At 40.9% G+C, this 21,700-nt stretch overlaps 1 long non-coding RNA gene across 1 annotated transcript; it reads left to right on the plus strand.

The window, feature by feature from the left end:
* Positions 1–665: 665 nt before the first annotated feature.
* LOC126006499 (uncharacterized) lies at positions 666–20,373 on the plus strand. The gene is made up of 2 exons (XR_007494858.1): positions 666–759; positions 20,172–20,373. It is a non-coding gene; the product is annotated as an uncharacterized LOC126006499 (long non-coding RNA).
* The last annotated feature ends 1,327 nt before the right edge of the window (positions 20,374–21,700 follow it).

The raw sequence follows: 21,700 nt of genomic DNA on the forward strand, positions 1-21,700 counted from the left end.
AACAAAAACTAAGCGATTGTGGTGAACAGTAAATGAATTAAGCCTAAAATAAAAAGTGCCCAACTGTGGGCCAGAGACATAGTATAAAGGGTAGGACAGTTGCCTTGTCACCTCGCTGAGCTGGGTTCTTTTCTGGCATACATGTGCTCCCAGAACCACTAGGAACAATCCCTGAACACTCAGAGTCCGGAGTGAGCGTTGAGCATCCCCGGGAAAGTTCTTCCACAAAACAAAACAAAACAAAACAAAACAAAACAAAACAAAAACAAAACACAAATAGACAACTGCCACAAAACCAGAGTGTCTTGTCCCAAGCCACCCAGCCAGCAGGAGAATAGCAAGATTAGCCCAGTGTCTGTAAAATCCAGGCCCGGTTTCACTTGAGGTCCCCATGGTCTCCTAGACTCCACGTACAGCGCCCCCTACTGGTGTTCATTGGTAGTGCCGCCTTGGCAGTCGCGGACTGACAGTCCAGCCCTGCAACTGGCGGAGAAGTTGACATTGTCTCCCGCAGCGGGGCAGGGCTCCCAGCTCCCTCCGCCCCCCTTTCCGCCCCCCACCCCGCCCCACCCTTCCTCCTCCTCCTCCTCCCCGCCGCCTCCTCTCTGCCCCGGCGCTGGGAGAATCCGGAGCGACCCAAGCCGAGCACCGCGGGCTGCAGAGGGGCTCCAGGTTCAGTGCCATGGGAGGCGCCCAATCTCAGGTCCCCAGGGGCCCGAACGCGGCCGTGGGGAGGACCCCTAAACCCAGAGAGGCCGGGTGAGTCTCAGACCTTCCCCAGGCTTTCTTTTTGGGAGGAAGGGTACATGCATGCCAGCCGACAGGGGAACGATGGGGTTCTTACTCTCATCCTCGGGGCAAAGGGGTTGTCCTGGTTCCCTGCACGGTTCTGGGGGTGGCCCGGTCATCCCCATTTGGCTCCCAGGAGGGGATATTCTCCTGCACCTCCACATGCTGGTCCGGTGGGAGAAATGAAAGGAGCGCTGAGGTTTTGAACTTAAGCAAGCTATGAAAAGAAACCCTTGCAAGGGACAGAACTCTGCAGAGAAGTGTCGTACTAGAAAAGGGTTTCAAAGAGGTCTCAAACAGCTTCTGTTGGCCTTTAGAGTCTAGGATTTCTCAGGCGGCCCATGCTGCACCCCAGAATTGCTGCTCTCTTGTTAGCTCTTAGATGATCTCAGAAAGGAAAAAAAAAAAAAAGGCAGGATTGGAGCAGTAGCAATTAGGCTTTTGTTCTGGGACTGAAACAATTGGGGACACCCAGTACTGAATGCAAACTGAGAAGTAAACTTTTTAGACAACATCATTTAGAAACAAGTTTAAAAGATAACCCTGCCTCTTGCCGAAGAGAAGATGCAGGCACGGCTATTTAAGAACCCAAATGCTTTTTAACATTTAATTGAGTAACTTCAGAATGTGTGTCTTTGAGGTCAGTCGATGTTTATTTATTCATGCTCTATTTTAAATTCAGCTATTTCCAACCATAACAGAGCAACCTGGCCTGAGAGTTCAAGGCTAAGGAAACAAGCACAGAAAAGTTAAGTGACTTGTCCAGAGTCACACAGCTAGAAAAGGATGTGTCCTAAGGCTGTCTAATTCCACAGCTCTTGTTGAAGGAAGGATGGGACTTTCTAGGGAAACCATCAAAGTTTAGTCTATGCTATCTGACCCTTTACTTCTCCCAAGTAAGGGAGGACTCTCAATTAGCAATGCTTACAGGCTTTGGCTGGAGGAAATTGCTGAAGTTAATTGAACTGGGACCTGGAGAACTGCCAAACAATGCCCAGGGGATTTGGGGGGCCATTTCCCCCATGTTAGACCAACCCAGCCCAAGGGTTCAATGCTGAGGCTCCGTGATGCTTTTCTACTGCTTTGGCTTACTGATGCATAGGGCTGCCAGAACCACCCAACAGAGTGGTGGCCGGATCACGTGATGCTAAGTTTCCAATGAAACTTTTGAAGTGTGAGAATTGTTTATTTGGGGACTCCACCCAGCAGTGCTCAGGGAACCATGTGGCAGTGATGGGTATCAAGCCTGCTACTTCCTCATACAAAGCATGCTCCCAACCCGTAGTGCTGTCTTTCTCCTTCCTCCTACTGAGTTCTGATTGAACTTGCATGTACTATCCTTGAAGCATAAAGTTCATGGACTTAAAAAAAAAAAAAAAACACAAAACAAAACCAAAAAACAGATGTAAGAAGCAATTTAACACTGATTTGAAGTTAAGAATTTTGGAGCCAGATAACTCTGGCTTAATTCTAGGCTTTGAGCCTAATAACTGGAGATAATTAATTCCTTAAATTCTCTATGCCTGCTTCCTAGTTTTTAAAATGATGATAACAATATCCACTTCACAAGCTTTTTGAGAGTGAGATAAGATCATGCATATATAGATAACAAGTTCTACTTTTATCTCTGAGCAATAGATTGTTTCAGCAGATCATAAACATACTTGTGAGGCTGGAGAGATAGTCGAGTGGGTAAGGTCTTGCAGGAGACCAACTCTATGTTTTGTCCACTGCATCCGATATGGTCCTCCTAGCACTACCAGGAGTGATTCTTGAGTGTGCAGAGCCAGGAATAACTCCTGAGAATCATCTTGTGTGGCCCAATAAACAATAATAACAAAATTTATTCACTACCTAATTTTTGTGGATATGTAAACAGGTTTTTAGTAATGTGAAAGTAAATGTTAGAATCAATTACTAATAGCCTGCCAAAGAAATGCTTTCTGTGTCAAGTTCAGTAGTTTGAATAGAGAAGCACTTGGGTTACTCCTGGCTCTGCACTCAGAATTTGCTCCTGGCAGGTTCAGGGGACAATATTGGATGCCAGGATTCAAACTGGGGTTCATCCTGTGTTGACTGTGTGCAAGGCAAATGCCTTATCACTGTGCTGTCTGTCCCTGACAATATGATTCTTTTGTTTGTGTGTTTGTGTTTTGTTTTTGGGTCACACCCGGCAGTGCTCAGGGGTTACTTCTGGCTCAGAAATTGCCCCTGGCAGGCAAGGGGGACCATATGGGATGCCGGGATTCGAACCACTGTCCTTCTGCAGGCAAGGCAAACACTTTCCCTCCATGCTATCTCTTCGACCCCAACAATTTGATTCTTAATAATTAGATTATGCAGTGGTGTGACAGTCATTAAAAGACCTATTCTCTCTCTCACCATCTGTCTATCTGTCTGTCTCTCTGTCTTTCTCTATCTCTCTCTCCTTTTCTCCCCTCTCTCCAATGAGGGTTAGAACATACCTGATATAGTTAGCAAAGCTTACCCATAAATGATCAAGATAATTATCCTTGTCTACCAGGTACAGAGCCCACTCTTACTCAGGAGAATATGTGATTGCAAGCTGGCATTGTTGGATTATCCATTTTATCAGAGATAGTAAGATATTTGGTGAATCAACACTACAAATTGCCTGGCACCCACTAGGTGAAAGAACCTAGAAAAATGAGATCCAGAGAGTCAGAGCAGTAGCGTAGCATTCAGGGTACTTTCCTTGCTTGCAACTGACTTGGATTCAATCTCTGGCAGCACATATTTTTTTCCTGAGCACTTTGAGCCTCCAATCAGGAGGATTCCCTGAGTACTGCTGGGTGTGGCCTAAAAAAAAAAAAAAAAATAAAAGAAAGAAAGAAAAGAAAGAAAGAAAGAAAGAAAGAAAGAAAGAAAGAAAGAAAGAAAGAAAGAAAGAAAGAAAGAAAGAAAGAAAGAAAGAAAGAAAGAAAGAAAGAAAGAAAGAAAGAAAGAAAGAAAGAAAGAAAGAAAGAAAGAAAGAAAGAAGAAAGAAAAACTAAGAAGGAGAAAAAAGCAAAAACATATATATAAGGTATATGTAATGTACATAAATGGCAAGTATGCATGAATTATTTGCTGTAATATACATGAAAAGCAAAAATACGCTTTCTGTCCAAGGCCTGCCCTTGTTCATATGTATGTTACAGTTCTTCCCATTTTCTTTTTTTTTTTTTTTTTGTGGTTTTTGGGTCACACCCGGCAGCGCTCAGGGGTTATTTCTGGCTCCAGGCTCAGAAATTGCTCCTGGCAGGCACGGGGGACCATATGGGATGCCGGGATTTGAACCGATGACCTCCTGCATGAAAGGCAAACGCCTTACCTCCATGCTATCTCTCCGGCCCCCAGTTCTTCCCATTTTCTAAGAAATTAGGGAATTCATTGTTAATGTCACCCGGCTGCATATTTCCTGTTGGACATATGGCTGTTCTGGATAATTGACCTCAAGGAAGTCCTCATGTTCCAGCTGCTGCACTTTTTTAAATATTATTGTTCTTTTTTTAATGCTTGAAAATTCTACAAATACTGAATTAATACTGGCATATGCTTTTTAAGGAAGAAATTTCACCGTTTATATTTTGAATAACTTAATTCAGAACCAAAATTAACTAGATAAGTCTCTCTTGAAGAACTCTCTGTGAAGTATAAAACAAGTTCAATATATGAAAATAAAGGATGGAGTTGGACAGGTTAGTACAGAAGATAGGTAATTGCTTTGCATGCGTCCAACATGAACTCAAACCTCAATACCCTAGATCAGGGGTCCTCAAACTTTTTAAACAGGGGGCCAGTTCACTGTCCCTCAGACCATTGGAGGGTCTGACTATAGTGAAAACAAAACTTATGAACGAATTCTTATGCACACTGCATATCTTATTTTGCAATGAAGAAACAAAACAGATACAAATACAATATGTGGCCCGTGGGCCATAGTTTGAAGACCACTGCCCTAGATAGTCCTTCGAGCCTTTCCTTAGTACAGAGCCAGGAGTAAACTCTGAACACTGCTGGGTATGGCCTCAAATCAAAGAAAATCAACAAAAAAGAGAAAAAATAAAGGTTGTCTTCTCTTTCTCCTCCTCCTCTTCCACTTCCTCCTTCTTCTTTTCCTCCTTCCTCTTCCACCTCTTTCTCCTCTTTCTCTTGTTCTTCCACATTCTCCCTTTCCTCTCCTTTCAGCTCCTCCACCTCCTCCTCTTTCTCTCTTCGTATTCTTTTTTCTCTTTTTCCTCTTCCTTTTCTCTCTCTTCAGGAGGATACATGATGGATTTCACAAGCTACTCTTGGTTCAGAGCTCAGGGGACCATGTGGTTCTAGAAATGAAACCCAGGCCTTCTACATACAAAGTTGTGCTTCATCCCTTTAGGGTATTATCTCCCTTCCCTAAATGTCTCATTCTACAGTAAAATTCATTATTATTGAAAATTACAAGTGTCTGACACCCCCAAACTCAAGAAAACAAATGAGTCAGCTTTAGGGAAAGTTTCCTTTCCAGGTGGGGGTGGTAATTAAGAAGCAAAGTTGGGAGTCAGGTGGTCCTGACTAGAATTCTGTCGAAACAACTTGCTAGGTTCATCTTTTAATTCTTCAGTTGAGCAAACATCTGTCTCTAAAAGGGCAATAATAGTATGCTTCCATTTTTAAGTGGTATCTACACTTACTGAGTGCCCAGTAGTATAGTATTATTAGTATATTCACATGTTCCAGACACCATGTTAGAGTCTTGGTCGGATATGTATAAATATTTTAGCTCTTGCTGGGGGTTTCACTCTAAACCATGCTACCAGAAACATGTGCACTCCTTTAGTTGTGGTGCTTGCTCACATATTTGCTGCATGTTGCACTCTTGGTTGAGTCATGCCAGTTATGGTTGTGCTGGTCACTGTGGTGCTCATACTTGGGTTTGTCAAAGGTCCTGTCTATAACAGGCATTCATTGTTTGCATTGTGGTGTTTTCCATCCCTTTTAGTGGTGATTATCCCCAACCTGACTGTGGTGGCAAGGGTCCCAGACAGCAGAGCAGCCAGACTTATGCTTGGTGCATTTGTGACATCGGGGATTTGAATTTAGCTTGCAAGGGCCTTGTGCTTTTTCCTCTGAGCCTAGGATGTATTTATTTGTTTGTTTTAAATATCATATTTTTATTTAGAAAATGTGAGTGGGCCACAAGAGGAAGGAAGAAACACATTCGAAGAAGACGGCCTTCTCCAGAAGGGATAGAGCCAAAAGTACCTACACATCTCAGGTTGAGACTTGGCGAATCTCCAAGATGGAGAATATGGATGGGTGCTTATTTATGAGTAAGGCAGATTCTATTCAGAAGGGAAAATTAATTTGTACCTAATTTGCAAGGTCCCTTAGAGAAGAAGGACATTACATTTTAAAAATATAACTCTAAACACCATGGTTCAAAAAATTGTTCACAGGGACCAGAGTGATAGTACAGTGGGTAGGGAACTTTCTTTGCATGCAGCAAACCTGGGTTCAATCCCCAGCATCCTATATGGTCCCCTAAGAACCCAAGGGAGTAATTTCTGAGTACAGAGTCAGGAGTACATCTTGAGCATTGTTGGATATGACCCCAAAATCACCCCACTAATTAAAATAATTGTTGATAATACAGTTGTTTTGGGCATTCAGTATTCCCCAGTTCCACTCCCAGCATAACCTTCCCTTCACTATTGTCTCCAGTTTCCCCAAGCCAGCTTCCTTAGCAATATGAAATAAATTATTATTAATTAATGAATTAATATGACTACTGATTATTAATTAATAAACAATTTATTTCATATTGGTTGTTACAACAAAATGGCAAGTGAATTTATCAAAATATAGTTCAATAAAAGAAAATTTGTGAAAATTGTTGTGTCTCAGAATTGTGTTATTAAAGTCATTGAGTATTTCTGAGCTGTTTATTGTTAGTTGAGCCTTTTGTGTTCTTGTTTTTGCTTACTGAGCTTAGTAGGCATCTCTGCTACTTTCCCATCTAATTTGTTGTGCTCCTACTATGCTGTCTTATTGAAGAATTTCAAGGTGTTTTATACATGGCTGTGTGCTCTAGGAGCTGTGGAACTGGGATGATCTAGCAGCTTGGTATCAATTTGAGATAGTTGTGAAACTGTGAAGCTGTGTAGTTTATATTCCAGAGACTGTGGGATGTAGATGGAGTTGCTGGAACTTGGCTCCAGAGTTTTCAGTCTGAAGACTGGTGTACTTGAGAATTTCATTGGCTTGGTGTCTCTTCTGAGATTAGTCTTGAAACTGTGAAGCTGGACTGTTTATAGATCAAAGGTTGTGGGTGAGGCCTCTGGAGCTTCTAGGGCTTTCAACAGTATAGGGGAGCCTGGTAGAGGCTGCCTGCTTCTGCTCCAAAAGGTCCCAGAGTTTTCAGCCCAAAGACCATTGCACCTGGGGGTTTTATTGATTTGGCCAATAACTTTTTTATATTGTTTGGGGACCACACTTAGCAATAGGAATTACTCCTGGTGGTGCATGGAGGTCATATGGGGTGCCTGGAATCAAACCCATGTAGGCAAGCTTCCTGCCTTCTGTACTATCTCTCCAGCCCTAACCAATAACTTTTTTGAGTATTGTCCTTAGATCATCCAGAAAGATGCACTAGGTAGAAAATAAAAAAATATTTTTGTTTGTTTTAGGGCCACACTCAACAAAGCTTTGAGATCACCTCTAGTTCTGTGCTCAAAAATTACTTCTGGTGGTTCTCTGGGGACCATATCAGAGGCTAGAATCAAATTCAGGTCTATGAATTATAATGCAAGTGCCCTATCTGCTGTCCTCTCTCTCCAGCCCCCCAAATAGCAATATACTTAGGTGTATTGCCATTTGGTAAAATGTTTGAAATCATGGATGCCTTTGATTACTTTTGGTGATGTGTCCAATGTGGGTTTTCTAAGAATAGTAAATCATTTGTATAGATATTTGAAGAATAACATAAAGCAGAGTTTATTTTTCATGAAGACATATGGTGTCTCACTAATTCACTGATTAATGATGACCTTGATGGCTGGGATACAGTATTTGTGCCTGTTGTCAATTACCATTAACTCCATAGACCAGGAGTCAGAGAGATAATATAGCAGGTAAGATACTGGCCTTGCATGTTGCTCTCCCAGGCTTGATACACTGCACTACATATATACTACAGGAATGATCTCTGAGCACAGAGCCAGGAGTAAGCCCTGAGCACAGCCAGGTGCGGCTTTCTCCACCACCAAGAGAATGTTTCTAGGCAAGTCTCTCAGAATTTAATATAATGGAATAGGTAGGTGGCAAATTTAAGAGGTATTGAGGGTTTTTTCTGTGTATCTCTGTCATGGGAATCACACAGGTTCTATAGTATTCCAGTAAAGAGCACAGTTAGCATTAGCTAAGCCAAAATTACTCTTGGTGGACAAGTCACAGAGAATCACATGACCTTGATCAGAAGAGGGAGACTCTGGCTTTGAAGTTATATATGTGTTATAAATATGATGCAAAATGAGTAAATTTAGAGAATAACCAGTTCCAAAGCACATTGTTTACAAGTTCTCCACCTTCCTACTACATAATTTCATAGTTGTCAAGAACATTTTAGATTAGGGTTGCTCTTGGAAAATGTTAAATATCCACATAAAATGTTATAGTATACAATTAAGAGACAGATTTAGAGAAAAACTGTGGAGAAGAACCAGAAAACCAGCTCTGTGAACCAAAGTTAAAGGAATGATAGTGTTTAACTTGGAGGAGAGCTGTAAAAGTATGTAATTTGGGGGAACATTATCTGGCTTCATCTCTGGGAAAGCCCACCCAAAAGGAGGGTTTGAATTGCATGATAAGGGAATTACTTGTGAGTGTATGTTGAGTTTAGATATACAAAACTTCTAGATTGTGAGGTTAATCAAAATAGTAAAGTGAAGTGACTACAAAGACAGAACAGGATTTTTGTTTTGGTTTGGTTTGGGGGCCACACCTGGTAATGCTCAGGGGTTATACTACTTCTGTTCTTTCTTTTGTTTGTTTGTTTTTTGGGTCACACCTGGTGACACTCAGGGGTTACTCCTGGCTCGAGGACCATATGGGATGCCAGGGATCGAACCAGGATTCGTCGTGGGTTGGCCATGTGCAAGGCAAATGCCCTACCTCTATGCTATCTCTCAGCCCCCTCCTGCTCATTTTTTTTAAGGGACTATGTGGAATGTTGAGGATAGAACCATGTACAAGGCAAATGCCCTACCTGCTATACTAGAACAGGGGTTAAGGACTTTCCTTATATCCAGATTACTTGGGTTTGATCCCTGGTATCAAACATGGTCCCCCCAAATCCCTCTAGGAATGATTCCTAGGAACAGATCCAGGAGTAAACTCTGAGCACCATTTGGAATGCCATTCCTCCCCCAAAGAAAATGAATATAAAATGAGTTAGTTCCTCTCTGAAATGTATTTAAAAATAATATAGACACTCTATCAAAGATGTAAGCTGTAGGGTAGTATAGAAATAGTTTTGCTAACCAATTTCTTTCCTTTTGGGCTTTGGTAACCAACTGTGCACACCATTGCTTCTTGGTTTGTTTGGTGTTTTTGTTTGTTTATTTGTTTTTTGTTTTGGGGGCCACTCCTGGTGGCACTCAGGGGTTACTCATGACACTGCACTCAGAAATTGCTCCTGGGTGCCAAAAGACACATGAAAAAATGCTCCACATCTCTAATCATCAGGGAGATGCAAATCAAAACAACTATGAGGTACCATTTCACAACACAGAGACTGGCACACATCACAAAGAGCAAAAATAATCAGTGCTGGCTAGGATGTGGAGAGAAAGGAGCTCTTGTTCACTGCTGGTGGGAATGCTGTCTATTCCAGCCTTTATAGAAAACAATATGGAAATTTCTCAAAAAACTGGAAATCGAACTCCCATATGATCCAGCTAGGAGGGGGGCATTGGTGGTGGGAATATTACACTGGTGAAGGGGATGTTCTGTTTATGACTGAAACTCAAATACAATCATGCTTGTAATCATGGTGTTTAAATAAAGATTTTTATGTTTAAAAAAATAACAACAAAATCACTCTTGGCTAAGGGACCAAATGGGATGCCAGGGATCTAACCGGGGTCCAACCTGGGTCAGTCGCATGCAAGACAAATGCCCTACCACTATTGCTTCTTTCACAGCTTTCCCCACCTGATATTTCTTACTGAAAACCCAGAAAAGAAAACAAAGGGCCCAGCTGGGGTCCTGAGCTATCAAGTGGTTTATCTCAAGTCTGAGTAGCTTTGTAGCCACTGGAATTTAATCCAAGCTCAAAAAATGAGCTTGTGGGGCCAGAGAGATAGCACAGCGGTAAGGCGTTTGCCTTGCATGTAAAAGGTCGCTGGTTCAAATGGTTCCCTGAGTCTGCTGGGAGGCCATTTCTGAGCGTAGAGCCAGGAATAACCCTTGAGCATTGCCAGGTGTGACCCAAAAACTAAAAAAAAAAAAAGAAAGAAAGAAATGAACTTGTACTGTTTGAAATAGCCACAAGACATTGTCTGAGGATGATGGCTATAAAGTGCTTTAAGAAAAAAGGGTGTTTTGCACTTTGGAGAACTATATATATAAAATAAATTCACTATTTTACTTATTTTCTTTCTTTCTTTCTTTATTTTTGGGCCACACCTGGTGACGCTCAGGGCTTTCTCCTGGCTATGGCCTCAGAAATCACTCCTGGCTTGGGGGATCATATGGGATGTTAGATATGGAATCGAGATCCATCCTGGGTACAAGGCAAAGGCCCTACCGCTGTGCCATCGCTTCAGCCCCATAATCATAATTTAATAATTTTAGATTGTTTTTTTTTGTTTGCTTGCTTGTTTGATCATTTAGAGGCCATGTCTGGCAGTACTCAGAAGGTTCAGAGGTGATCCCAGTGGTGCTTGGAAACAAGGCAGTGCTAGGGATCAAAGCAGGATTTGCTGCAGGGAAGGCAAGCATCTTATCTCCTGTACTCTCTTGGTTTAATCATTTTAAAGTATACAGTTCGTAATATTAGCATTTGAAGAACCAGATAACCACCACAGCACTCCCTTTGCAGAACTTTTTTTTTTTTTATCCCTAACAGAAACTCTGCTAATGTGCCCATTAAACAATAACTCCCTATTCTCCCCTCCATGGGAACCCTGGTGATCCTTTATTCTACTTTCTTCCCCTGTCTGCCATTTTTTTGTTTGTTTGTTTGTTTTTGGGTCACACCTGGCAGTGCTCAGGGGTTATTCCTGGCTCTATGCTCAGAAATCAACCCTGGCAGGTTTGGGGGATTATATGGGGTGCCGGGATTCGAACCACCGTCCTTTTGCGTGCAAGGCAAATGCCTTACCTCCATGCTATCTCTCTGGCCCCCTGTCTGCCCATTTGTAAGGAAAAATACAATATTTGTTCTTTTGTGTCTGACTTACTGAGCATCTTTTTATTTAATTAATTAAATACTTTATTTAAACACCATGATTACAAAGTTGTTCATGATTGAGTTTCCATCATTCATTGTACAACCCCCTCACCAATGCCCATTTTCTACCACCAATGTCCCCAGTTTCCCTCTCTCTCTCCCCTCAGCCTGCCTCTGGAACAGACATTTTACTTCTCTCTCTCCCTCCCTCTTTTCTTTTTTAGACGTTGTTTGCACTACTATTAATGAAGGGACTCCACGTGTATCACTTTATTTCCTTTTAGCATCCCTTCAGTTCTTGTTCCAAAGTTTCAACTACCATTGTCATTGTCCTAATGGTTGTTTTTCTAGCCTAACTACACTGATCCACTATTTGTGGCAAGCTTCCTACCAATGACTTGTTCTCTTGACCCTCATCTCTATTGTCTCTGGATTTTATTGCCATACTACCTTCTTTCGCGCTATCCCACAAATGAGTGAGATTATTCTATTTCTATTCCTCTCCCTTTGACTCATTTCACTCAGCATAATATAGTCCATATCCATCTATAAATAAACAAGTTTCATGACTTCATTTTTCCTAATTCCTGCATAGTATTCTACTGTGTAGATGTACCATCATTTCTTTAGTCACTCATCTTTTCTTGGGCACTTAGTTTGTTTCCAGATTCTGGTTACTGTTAATAGTTCTGCAATGAACAGAAATACAAAGAGCTTCTCTGCATTTTGTTTTTGGATTCTGAGGGTATATCCCTAAGAGTGATATTGCTGGATCATATGGGAGCTCAATTTCTAGTTTTTAAAGAAATATCCATATTGTTTTGCTAAAGAGATGGACTAATTGGCATCCCCACTAGCAATGAACCAGAGTCCTTTCTCCCCTCTTCTGTGCCAACAGGTTGTTCTTTGTGATGTGTGCCAGTCTCTGTGGTATGAGATGATATCTCATTGTTTTGATTTGCCTCTTCCTGATGACTATTGATGTAGAACATTTTTTCATGTGTATTTTATCTTTGTGAAAATGTCTGTTCATTTCTTCCCATTTTTTGATGGGGTTAGCTTTTTTTCTTGTTAAATTTTGTCAGTACCTTGTGTAACTTTGATATTAAACTCTAATCAGATTGGCATTGGGTGAATAGTTTTCCCATTCCATGGGTATTCTTTGTATCCTAGTCACAGTTTCTTTTGAGGTGCAGAAGCTTCTCAGTTTAATGTAGTCCCATGGGTTTATCTTTGCTTCCATTTCCTTGGCCAGTAGCATTTTATCCTTGAAGATGCCTTTAGCTTCAATATCATGGAGATGGAGTGTTCTACCGTATTTTCCTCTATGCACCTTACGGTTTCAGGTCTGATATCAAGGTCTTTAATCAATTTTGATTTGATCTTTGTGCACTGCATTAGAGGTCTGAGTTTAATTTTTTGCATGTAGTTGACCAGTTTTTCCCAACACCACTTGTTTAAAATGCTTTCCTTGCTCCATTTTGTATTTCTTGTTCCTTTATCAAAGATTAATTTTGTACTAACAAGCAAGATTAACCTGTTGTACTATTGCTCCAACCCCATGATTCTTTTCTTCTAATTTTTTAACCTCCCTTTTCTGTATAGTAAAACATAATAAACTAATTGTCTTATCAACATTTCTATAATCACTAGAATAAGATGTATCTTTTCTTTCTTTCTTTCTTTCTTTTTTTTTTATTTTTGGCTTTTTGGGTCACAGCCAATGTGCTCAGGGGTTACTCCTGACTCTGTGCTCAGAAGTCGCTCCTGGCAACCTTGGGGGACCATATGGGATGCTGGGGATTGAATCTGGGTCTGTCCCAGTTGGCCAAGTACAAGGCAAACTCCCTCCTGCTGTTCTATCACTTTGGCCCCAAGATGTATCTTTTTTTTAATCTTTATTTAAACACTATAATTACAAGCATGATTGTAGTTGGGTTTTAGTCATAAACGGAACATCCCCTTCACCAGAGCAACTTTCCCACCACCAATGCCCTCGATCTCCCTCCTCTCTCACCCCTACCTGTATTCAAGATAGGCATTCTACTCTTTTTATTCATTAACTTTGTCATGCTAGTGTTGTTATTTCCCTAACAGCATTCACCACTCTTTGTGGTGAGATTCATATTGTGAGCCAGTCCTTCTGGTCCTTCTCTCTATTGTTTCTGAAATTATATATATACATATATATATATATATTTCTCTTTTTCTTTCTCTATTTTTTCTCTCCCTTCCTTCCTCCCTTTCTCCTTTCCTCCCTCCCCCCTCCTTCCTTCCTTTTCTTTCTTTCTTTCCTTCCTCCCTCCCTCTCCCTTCCTTCCTTCTTTTTCTTCTTTCTCTTCTTTCTTTCTTCCTTCCTTCCTTCCTTCCTTCCTTCCTTCTTTCTTTCTTTCTTTCTTTCTTTCTTTCTTTCTTTCTTTCTTTCTTTCTTTCTTTCTTTTTCATCTTTCTCTTTCTTCTTCTCTTCTTTCATCTTTCCTTCTTTCTTCTTTCTTTTCTTCTTTCTTTTCTTTCTTCTTTCTTTCCTTTTCTTCTTCTTCTTTCTTCTTTCTTTTTTTCTTTCTCTTCTTTCTTTTTTCTTCTTCTTTCTTCTTTTCTTTCTTTCCTTTCTTTCCTTCCTCCTTCCTTCCTTCCTTCTTCCTTCCTTCCTTCCTTCCTTCCTTCCTTCCCTTCCTTCCTCCTTCCTTCCTTCCTTCCTTCCTCCTTCCTTCCTTCTTTTCTTTCTTTCTTTTTCTTTCTTCTTTCTTTCTTTCTTTCTTTCTTTCTTTCTTTCTTTCTTTCTTTCTTTCTTTCTTTCTTTCTTTCTTCTTTCATTTTTCTTTTTCTCTTTATTTACGGTGGTCAAGGCTTACCACTGGTTCTGTGCTCAGGTATCACCGCAGTGATTGGGCCATATGCAGTGGTAGATTTCGAAGCTGGGTCTTCTTTGTGCAAGGAAAGCATCCTTCCCTCTGTATTCTCTTCAGCATCTCTGTACCTCTAACACTATTTTCAAGAGCACCAACCTCGAGTTGCCCTGAACATGTTCATGTTTGGCCCCCAAAGCAATACACGAATAACTAAATAGGGCCACAGAGATAACTCAAAATGCTGAGTGTGTGCTTTATATGTGGGAATACTTAGCAGGCAACTGACTGGAAATGATTCCCAGCACCACATGCTCCACTCTGAGTATCACTAGGTACAACCTTGGAGACCCCCAGCAGCTCTGCAGTAGACCAGGTATCCTCAACACGTTAGGGCCCGAATAGTATTTCTTTCTCAGGCTCTTGCACTGACTCACCAACCGAGCTGATTGAGAATTCCCAGTGGAACTCCTGGACCTCTTGAGCATAGCTTGGGCCATATATCCTGAAATCATTTTATATTAGTGCAGGACAAGTGATGTAGTTCAGTAGCAAAGCACTTGCCTTTCATGTATGAAATCCTAGATTCAATCCCTGGTATCACAAAATGTTCAATATTACGTCTTTTCTTCTTAACATGTGTTAGTTTTTCTCATTTTATTCACATTCTTTTCTTCTTTCTTTCTTTCTTTCTTTCTTTCTTTCTTTCTTTCTTTCTTTCTTTCTTTCTTTCTTTCTTTCTTTCTTTCTTTCTTTCTTTCTTTCTTTCTTTCTTTCTTTCTTTCTTTCCTTTCTTTTTTTCTTCTTTCTCTCTCTCTTTTTTTTTTTGGCTTTTGGGCCACACTTGGCAGCACTCAGGGGTTACTCCTGGCTCTGTGCTCAGAAATCGCTCCTGGCAGGCTTGGGGACCATATGAGATGCCGGGATTCAAACCACCATTGATCCTGGGTCGGCAGCTTGTAAGGCAAATGCCCTACCGCTGTGCTATCTCTCCAGCCCCGTTATTCACATTCTTCCAACCACTATTAATTGTCTTCTGTGTTCAGGCACTCTGAAATATATTTTTATAAGAGTATTTCTAAATGTATGACATCCAAATTTCACTCATAGTACTTACAAGCATGATATTTGCAGAGAGCAGACAAATGGAGGTGACCTTTTGAATGAAGGAAACTGTGTGGGCCTTGGAGGAGGATGAGTATATCATAATTGAGTTTTTCCTCATAGATTTTATACTGACATAGATTACGCTGCATCCAACTTTAAGTTTTCATTTATTTGTATTTTATTATTCTGAATAGTGGGGAGGGAGATGGTTGAGTCATACCCTGTGTACTCTGGAGCTATTCCAGGCTCTGTGCTCAAGGGTCACTCCAGGTAGATCAAATCCAGGCAATTGCCCTATTTATATTGTCTCTCCAACTCTTTAAGGTTTTAGTTAAAAGAATTTCCCATACTTAGTTGGCATGCCATCCCCTTTTTTAAAAAAAAGTCACTCAGTGCTTCCTTGGAAATCTACCTTCTTTTAGCAAACAGAATGTGCATGCAAACACACACACACACACACACACACACACTGTGCTGGAGGCTACTATCCTTGTGCTAGATCACTCTGTGCCCTATACGGGCAGTATTGCCCATTTTGGGAGACTAGAAACAATATCACTTTCTGTGCAGAAACAAAGGGGCTTTCAAACGGTCTCAAGTCATCTGCATGTTTTGTCAGGCTAACTTTTTGTGGCCAGTCTAGACTTTCGTTTTTGAAATAACGTGATACCAAGTGCTAGTAAATTTATATAAGCTTGTCAAATAATAAACCACTATTCTCTACTTTTCCTTTCTCTTTCAGCTCTTCTATCTCTGTAGCCTTGGTAACCCCAGAGAATAAGGCATCTTTGACTTTGCACATATCTACATTCTCAGAATCCTTACTATTAACACTTTGGATATTATTTTTCTTTCTTATTCTTCTTTTATGGGGGTAGAAAGTTGGACCACACTGGCGGTGCTCAGGGGCTATTCCTGGCTCTGTGTTTATGAGTGACTCTGGCTGTACTTGAGGGACTATAGTGATAGATATGAACTGGGATTGGCCACATGCAAGGCATGTACTTTACATCCTGTACTAGTTCTCTAGTCAATTAAATTTTTCTTTATTTTATACCTAATACAAAGTTCCAGTTTGCTCATACTGTGATATATATATACTACATATGTTTTTAAAAAATTTTTAATTTGGGGTCCAGGGTGATATTTCAAAGGACTGACGCTCATGCTCTGCCTATGGGAGCCCCAGTCTTTATCCCTGGCACTTTTGGTCCTTCAACCACTGCCAGAAGAGACTTCCAAGTCACCAGGTGTGTGCTCTCTCACTAATAAAGACTCCTATATTTCTCTTGCTTAAGTTTACTGGTATTATGTAGAAATCTTATAGCCAATTCTATTTGCTGAAAGCAAGTTAGTTCTGTTATAACGCCTGCATCTGTCTCAGTCTGCATGTCCCCGTAAAGCCTGACAGCATGACATGTCACTGGAAAGGGTGAACACTCCCAGGAATCTTGCAAAGGTGGTTTGCATCAAAGCACATTTGTTTATCCTTTTTTTTTTGTCAGTGTGGGGCCACACTGGAAGTTATCAGAGCTTACTCCTGGCTCTGAAGTCAGAGATTATTTCCGGCTGGGCTTGGGAACAGGAATTGAACTGAGGTCATCAGCCTCATATAAAGCAAGCACCTTTACTTCCTGAACTATCTCTCTAGCCCCTAGAGCAATAACTTTTTATTTATCCCCTTCCCAGGGCTTATTCCTGGCTCTGAACTCAGGGATCACTTCTGGTAAAGCTTGAGAGATCATATGTGGTGCCAGGGATTGAACCTGGGTTGGCTGTGTGCTAGGCAAGCATCCTACCAACAGCACTAGCTCTCCAGCCCAAATTCACACACTTTAAGATGGTGCTATGCAGGGGTCATATACTTTAGTGTGGCTTTGCTCATATACTTGATTTTGGTGCAAGTTGTATCCAAACACTTGTGGCACTAAGGACCCTTATAGTAGTGCAACTTCTGGCATCACACTTGGCATGCTGGGGATCAAACTTAAAGGCCTCATGCCCAGGTATTGTATCAATTGAATTCTCCCTGCCACGCTATCTTTGTACCTCCTTAAAGCAGTCACTCTTTTGTCTTCAGATCACAGATCCCTTGATAATACGAATAAACTTATATACACTCTTGCCACATGAAAGTGTGCAGATAAACAGTAAGTAAAAAAAAATACCATATTAGAGAACCTGAAATGTCACTTGATCTCCTTTCATCTTTTCCTGGGCCCTGTGAAGTCTATGCTCATATGCCCATTTTACAGATGAGAAAATCAAGGCCTGGAAAAATATTGAGAAACTAAGACTAAAGAGCTAATTAATAAGTCAGATTTCTGAGGTTCATGCCTAGTGAATCTAGTTAAAGTTGAACAAACAAAATATCAGTCATTTCTAGAGTGGGGTCTGCCATGTAGTTAGTAACTCATAAACTCACAGAATCTTAAACTTATCTTCTGGAAATTAAGTTTTACGGCTCTTCCCTATGGATAGCATGGTTGCTGGAATGTAAGTGTTTAAGAAAATCTTGCCTACCCTTTGTGCAGGCCAATACCCATATACTGAGTTACCCATTAATGGAGTAGATGAAATGTCTCTTACTGTTTCTTTGCTGAATTATTTTTGTGAGTCCTGCTTTCTTAACTCCTATATTTGGCTTGCTTAAATTTACTGATATTACGTAGAAATCTTATAGCCAATTCTATTTGCTGAAAGCAAGTTAGTTCTGTTATAATGTGTTATGTTTCTATGACTACATCAAAATTATTCTTTAGCAGGGGTTTGAATAAGATATAATGGTAGGATAATGACTTGACATTTATCTGCCAGACTTTACCTTCTAAGGCTTTGTTAGTTTTTGTTTGGGGGCCACACTTGGCAGTACTCAGTACCTTGCCTTTTGTATTGTTAACTCTGGGTCCACCTTCACAGCTTTTCTGATAAGTTCTTTGTGTCTTTTCCCTTTTCTCTGCATCCTTCAAATTTGTGTTCTCAGTGGTTCAGAAAACCTTTAAAGCTTCCATATGTTTCAGGTCCCACTTCTGGGTATATGAGAAGGATACAAAAACATTACCATGAAAAGTTCTAATCATCCTGATATTTACTGAAATGTTATTTATAATAACTGGGCTATGGAAATAACCACTGTTCAGAGATGACTAAAGAAGCTCTGTAAATAGATGATTTGGCAAAGATGAGATATATATACTCAGATGCAAAAGAAGAAAGAACACAAAAATTAGCCATCTGCAGCAAGACTATGTGAAATTAAAAAAAAAGAAAAAGAAAAAAACAACTACTGGATGATTTCACCCAGGTGTGCAATAAAAGGATAGAAAATTGGTGAATGGGCCGTAGAGAAAGTAAAATAGGCTGGAGCTCATGCTTTGCATAAAGGAGACTCAGGTTCAATCAAGTACTCCATATGGATGCCCTTAGTACCAAACTCAGAGTAACTAACCCCTGAATACCATCAGGTATTAACCAAAAGTGAAATGAACAATTTTTCAAAATTGATGAATGGGCAAAGCAATTTAAAAATAAGCCATTGACAATGAACTAATGTGGATGGCTGTAGGAAGAGGGAGAAAGGGTTGGAGATTTTTTTTAAAGTGGTGGTAGGGGAATGGAATGGGACTAGAGAAATAGTTTAATGGAAATAGCTCATGGTTTGCTTGCCTGGATTCAATCCAGGCACTGGATTCAAAGCTTGGATTCAGTCACTGGCACTGCATGGTCCCCTGACCACTATCAAACACACACAAAAAAGTGAAAGCTCCTAAGCTCTTTGTTGGCCACCATACACCAGGCTGTGGTGCTTCTGGACAAACATGTATGATTCCTTGGTTCTTAATAAATGTCCAGTGACTAATAGTGATGACATTTTTGGGACTACAGCTCAGTTCAAAGAGCTGTAGTCCCAAATGTCATATTAAAAATAGTCATATTGCAAAATGATCAGATTGACCATTAATATCTGGTTTTGTCAGGGAGCCCCTCAACCAAGAGTTCTTAAGCCTTATTCTTTTTGTTTTGTTTTGTTTTGTTTTGGGGGCATACTCGGTGACACTCAAGGGTTACTCCTGGCTATGTGCTCAGAAATTGCTCCTGGCTTGGGGTACCATATGGGACACCGGGGAATCAAACCACAGTCTGTCCTAGGCTAGCGCGTGCAAGGCAAACACCTTACCACTTGCACCACCGGTCTGGACCCTCAAGCCTTATTCTTAAGTTTACTCAGGAGTAGCCCCTGACAGTGTTCAGAGATAAACGTGGTTCAGGGGAATCAAACCTGAGTCTGTACTACCATGGCCACATGCAAATGCCTCCTTACCTGCTCTACTGTTGCTCTGGCCACATTTCCAGTTGATATTTTAAGTGGAGTATTGGCAGATTAGAACTAAGAAATGTTCCTGTTCAGGAATGGGACAACAAGAAGAAGAGAACCTGGAGAGTAGTTGACCCATCTTCAGAAGTCCCTGAAATCTCATATGGTCTCCTGAGCACTGCGAGGAGTGATTCCTAAGTGCAGAGCCAGGAATAGCCTCTAAGCATCACCAGGTGTTGCTCAAAAACAAACAAACAAACAAACATCAAAAGCTTTGGGAAGGAAGAGAGGCTGAGGATCTGGGTCTGCTCCTTAATCAGAGAAATTGCAGTTGGACCTCTCCCCTTTTTCTTCTTCCTTCTAGCTTTCTCGAGGTGTTCTCCAGTCATCCCACAAGAGGGCACCACCCACCAGCTACTTAGTTTGGGGGCAGAGGCTGGCCTGAGCTATGAATCATCTTTGCTTTTTTCTTGGTGGTGTTTCTATCTTGTCTTGTTTTGTTTCTTTTTTTTTTTTTTTTTTGGTTTTTGGGTCCACCCGGCAGTGCTCAGGGGTTATTCCTGGCTCCATGCTCAGAAATTGCTCCTGGCAGGCACAGGGGACCATATGGGATGCCGGGATTTGAACCGATGACCTTCTGCATGAAAGGCAAATGCCTTACCTCCATGCATTGTTTCTATAGGTGCGGGGGCACTCCCAGTGGTACTTACGGGACCATGCAGTGCCAGGAATGTGGTAGAATGCTGGAATGCTGCACTTCAGTTCTTTCTTCTGCCTCCCTGGACTATAAACCAGGCTCTTGATGAGGAGATAAAATAAGTCCCCGGATACCCACCACAGAGCATGTAGGATAAAAATGAATAGATTAGGAATGAAGAACAAAACTGAGTCCTTTGAAACTTTCATTTTCTTATGTTGACTGGGACCCTATCTCCTGTGAGTGCATTGTTTCCCTTCAGACTTATTATTCAATATCCATAGTACATATTTTGGGGCCAAGATGTTGGAAGTCTTCCTCACTTTTCAGTTGTTCTTTAAAGTTCACTGTTTGAATTGCAAATATACATACACTCTGTTGGGTAGCAAGAGAACCTCACTGTGCCTTTTTGTATTTTTAGAAAGACATTCTTCAAAGAAAAAAGTTTGTTGATTCAGTGTTGCATAACTGTTCTGCACCTTTGATAGCTATTGTAGTGCAGAGGAAGATTTTATTTGTAGACAAAGAGGGAAATTCGTGCTTCTCCCACCTAGCAGGATGCTGGTTCTCTTAATCACAATGTATGATCAAAGCTCCCAAGGAATACATACCCTTGAGAAACCAAAGCCAAACATTTCCAAACCTTCCCTACTGTTTCATCATTATCTTTTTTTCTCAGTTTTTGTTACTCTAGACCTACACTTTTAGTTTTAGTTTTTTGTGTTTCAGTGCCTGGTCTGGCAATGATCAGAGTTTACCCCTGGCTCTGTGCTCAAGGATCACTCCTGGCAGTGCTCAGGGGACCATATATAGTGCTGGGGATCAAACCAGTTTTGGCTACACAAAAGGCAAAATTGCCTTATTCTGCACTATCTCTCCAACCCATGAGGCTTATACTTTTAAATTTTCTGTTTTTCTCATTTGGCTTTCTCAGCTTATGGTCTTTCTTCTTTTCTTTATTTTCTTTCTCTTTTTTTTCTCTTTGTTTCTTTCTTTTTCTTTCTTTTTTCTTCCTTCCTTTTCTTCCTTCCTTCCTTTCTTTCTTCCTTCCTTTTCTTCCTTCCTTCCTTCCTTCCTTCCTTCCTTCCTTCCTTCCTTCCTTCCTTCCTTCTTTCTTCCTTCCTTCCTTTATTTCTTTCTTTCTTCTTTCTTTCTTTCTTTTTTCTTTCTTTCTTTCTTTCTTTCTTTCATTCTTTCTTTCTTTCTTACTTCCTTCCTTTCTTTCTCTCTCTCTCTCTCTCTCTCTCTCTCTCTCTCTCTCTTCTTTCTTTTTCAGCCACAACCAGTGGTGCTCAGGACTTACTCTTGGCTCTGCACTCAGAGATCATTCCTGGTGAACTTGGGGTACCAAATGGGGTGCCAGAGTTTAAATCCAAGTCAGTTGTGTGCAAGGCAAGCACTGTACTTGATCTCTGTAGGATGTCTCCAGTTCCTATGATCTTTCTTTTAAAGAAAAAGTTGCCGTGATATCGCTGGCATTGTCTCATGTTTAGTTGATCTTAGGTCCTTGTATT

This window comes from Suncus etruscus, chromosome 4 (assembly GCF_024139225.1).
Source record: "Suncus etruscus isolate mSunEtr1 chromosome 4, mSunEtr1.pri.cur, whole genome shotgun sequence".
In the NCBI taxonomy this organism is placed as follows: domain Eukaryota; kingdom Metazoa; phylum Chordata; class Mammalia; order Eulipotyphla; family Soricidae; genus Suncus; species Suncus etruscus.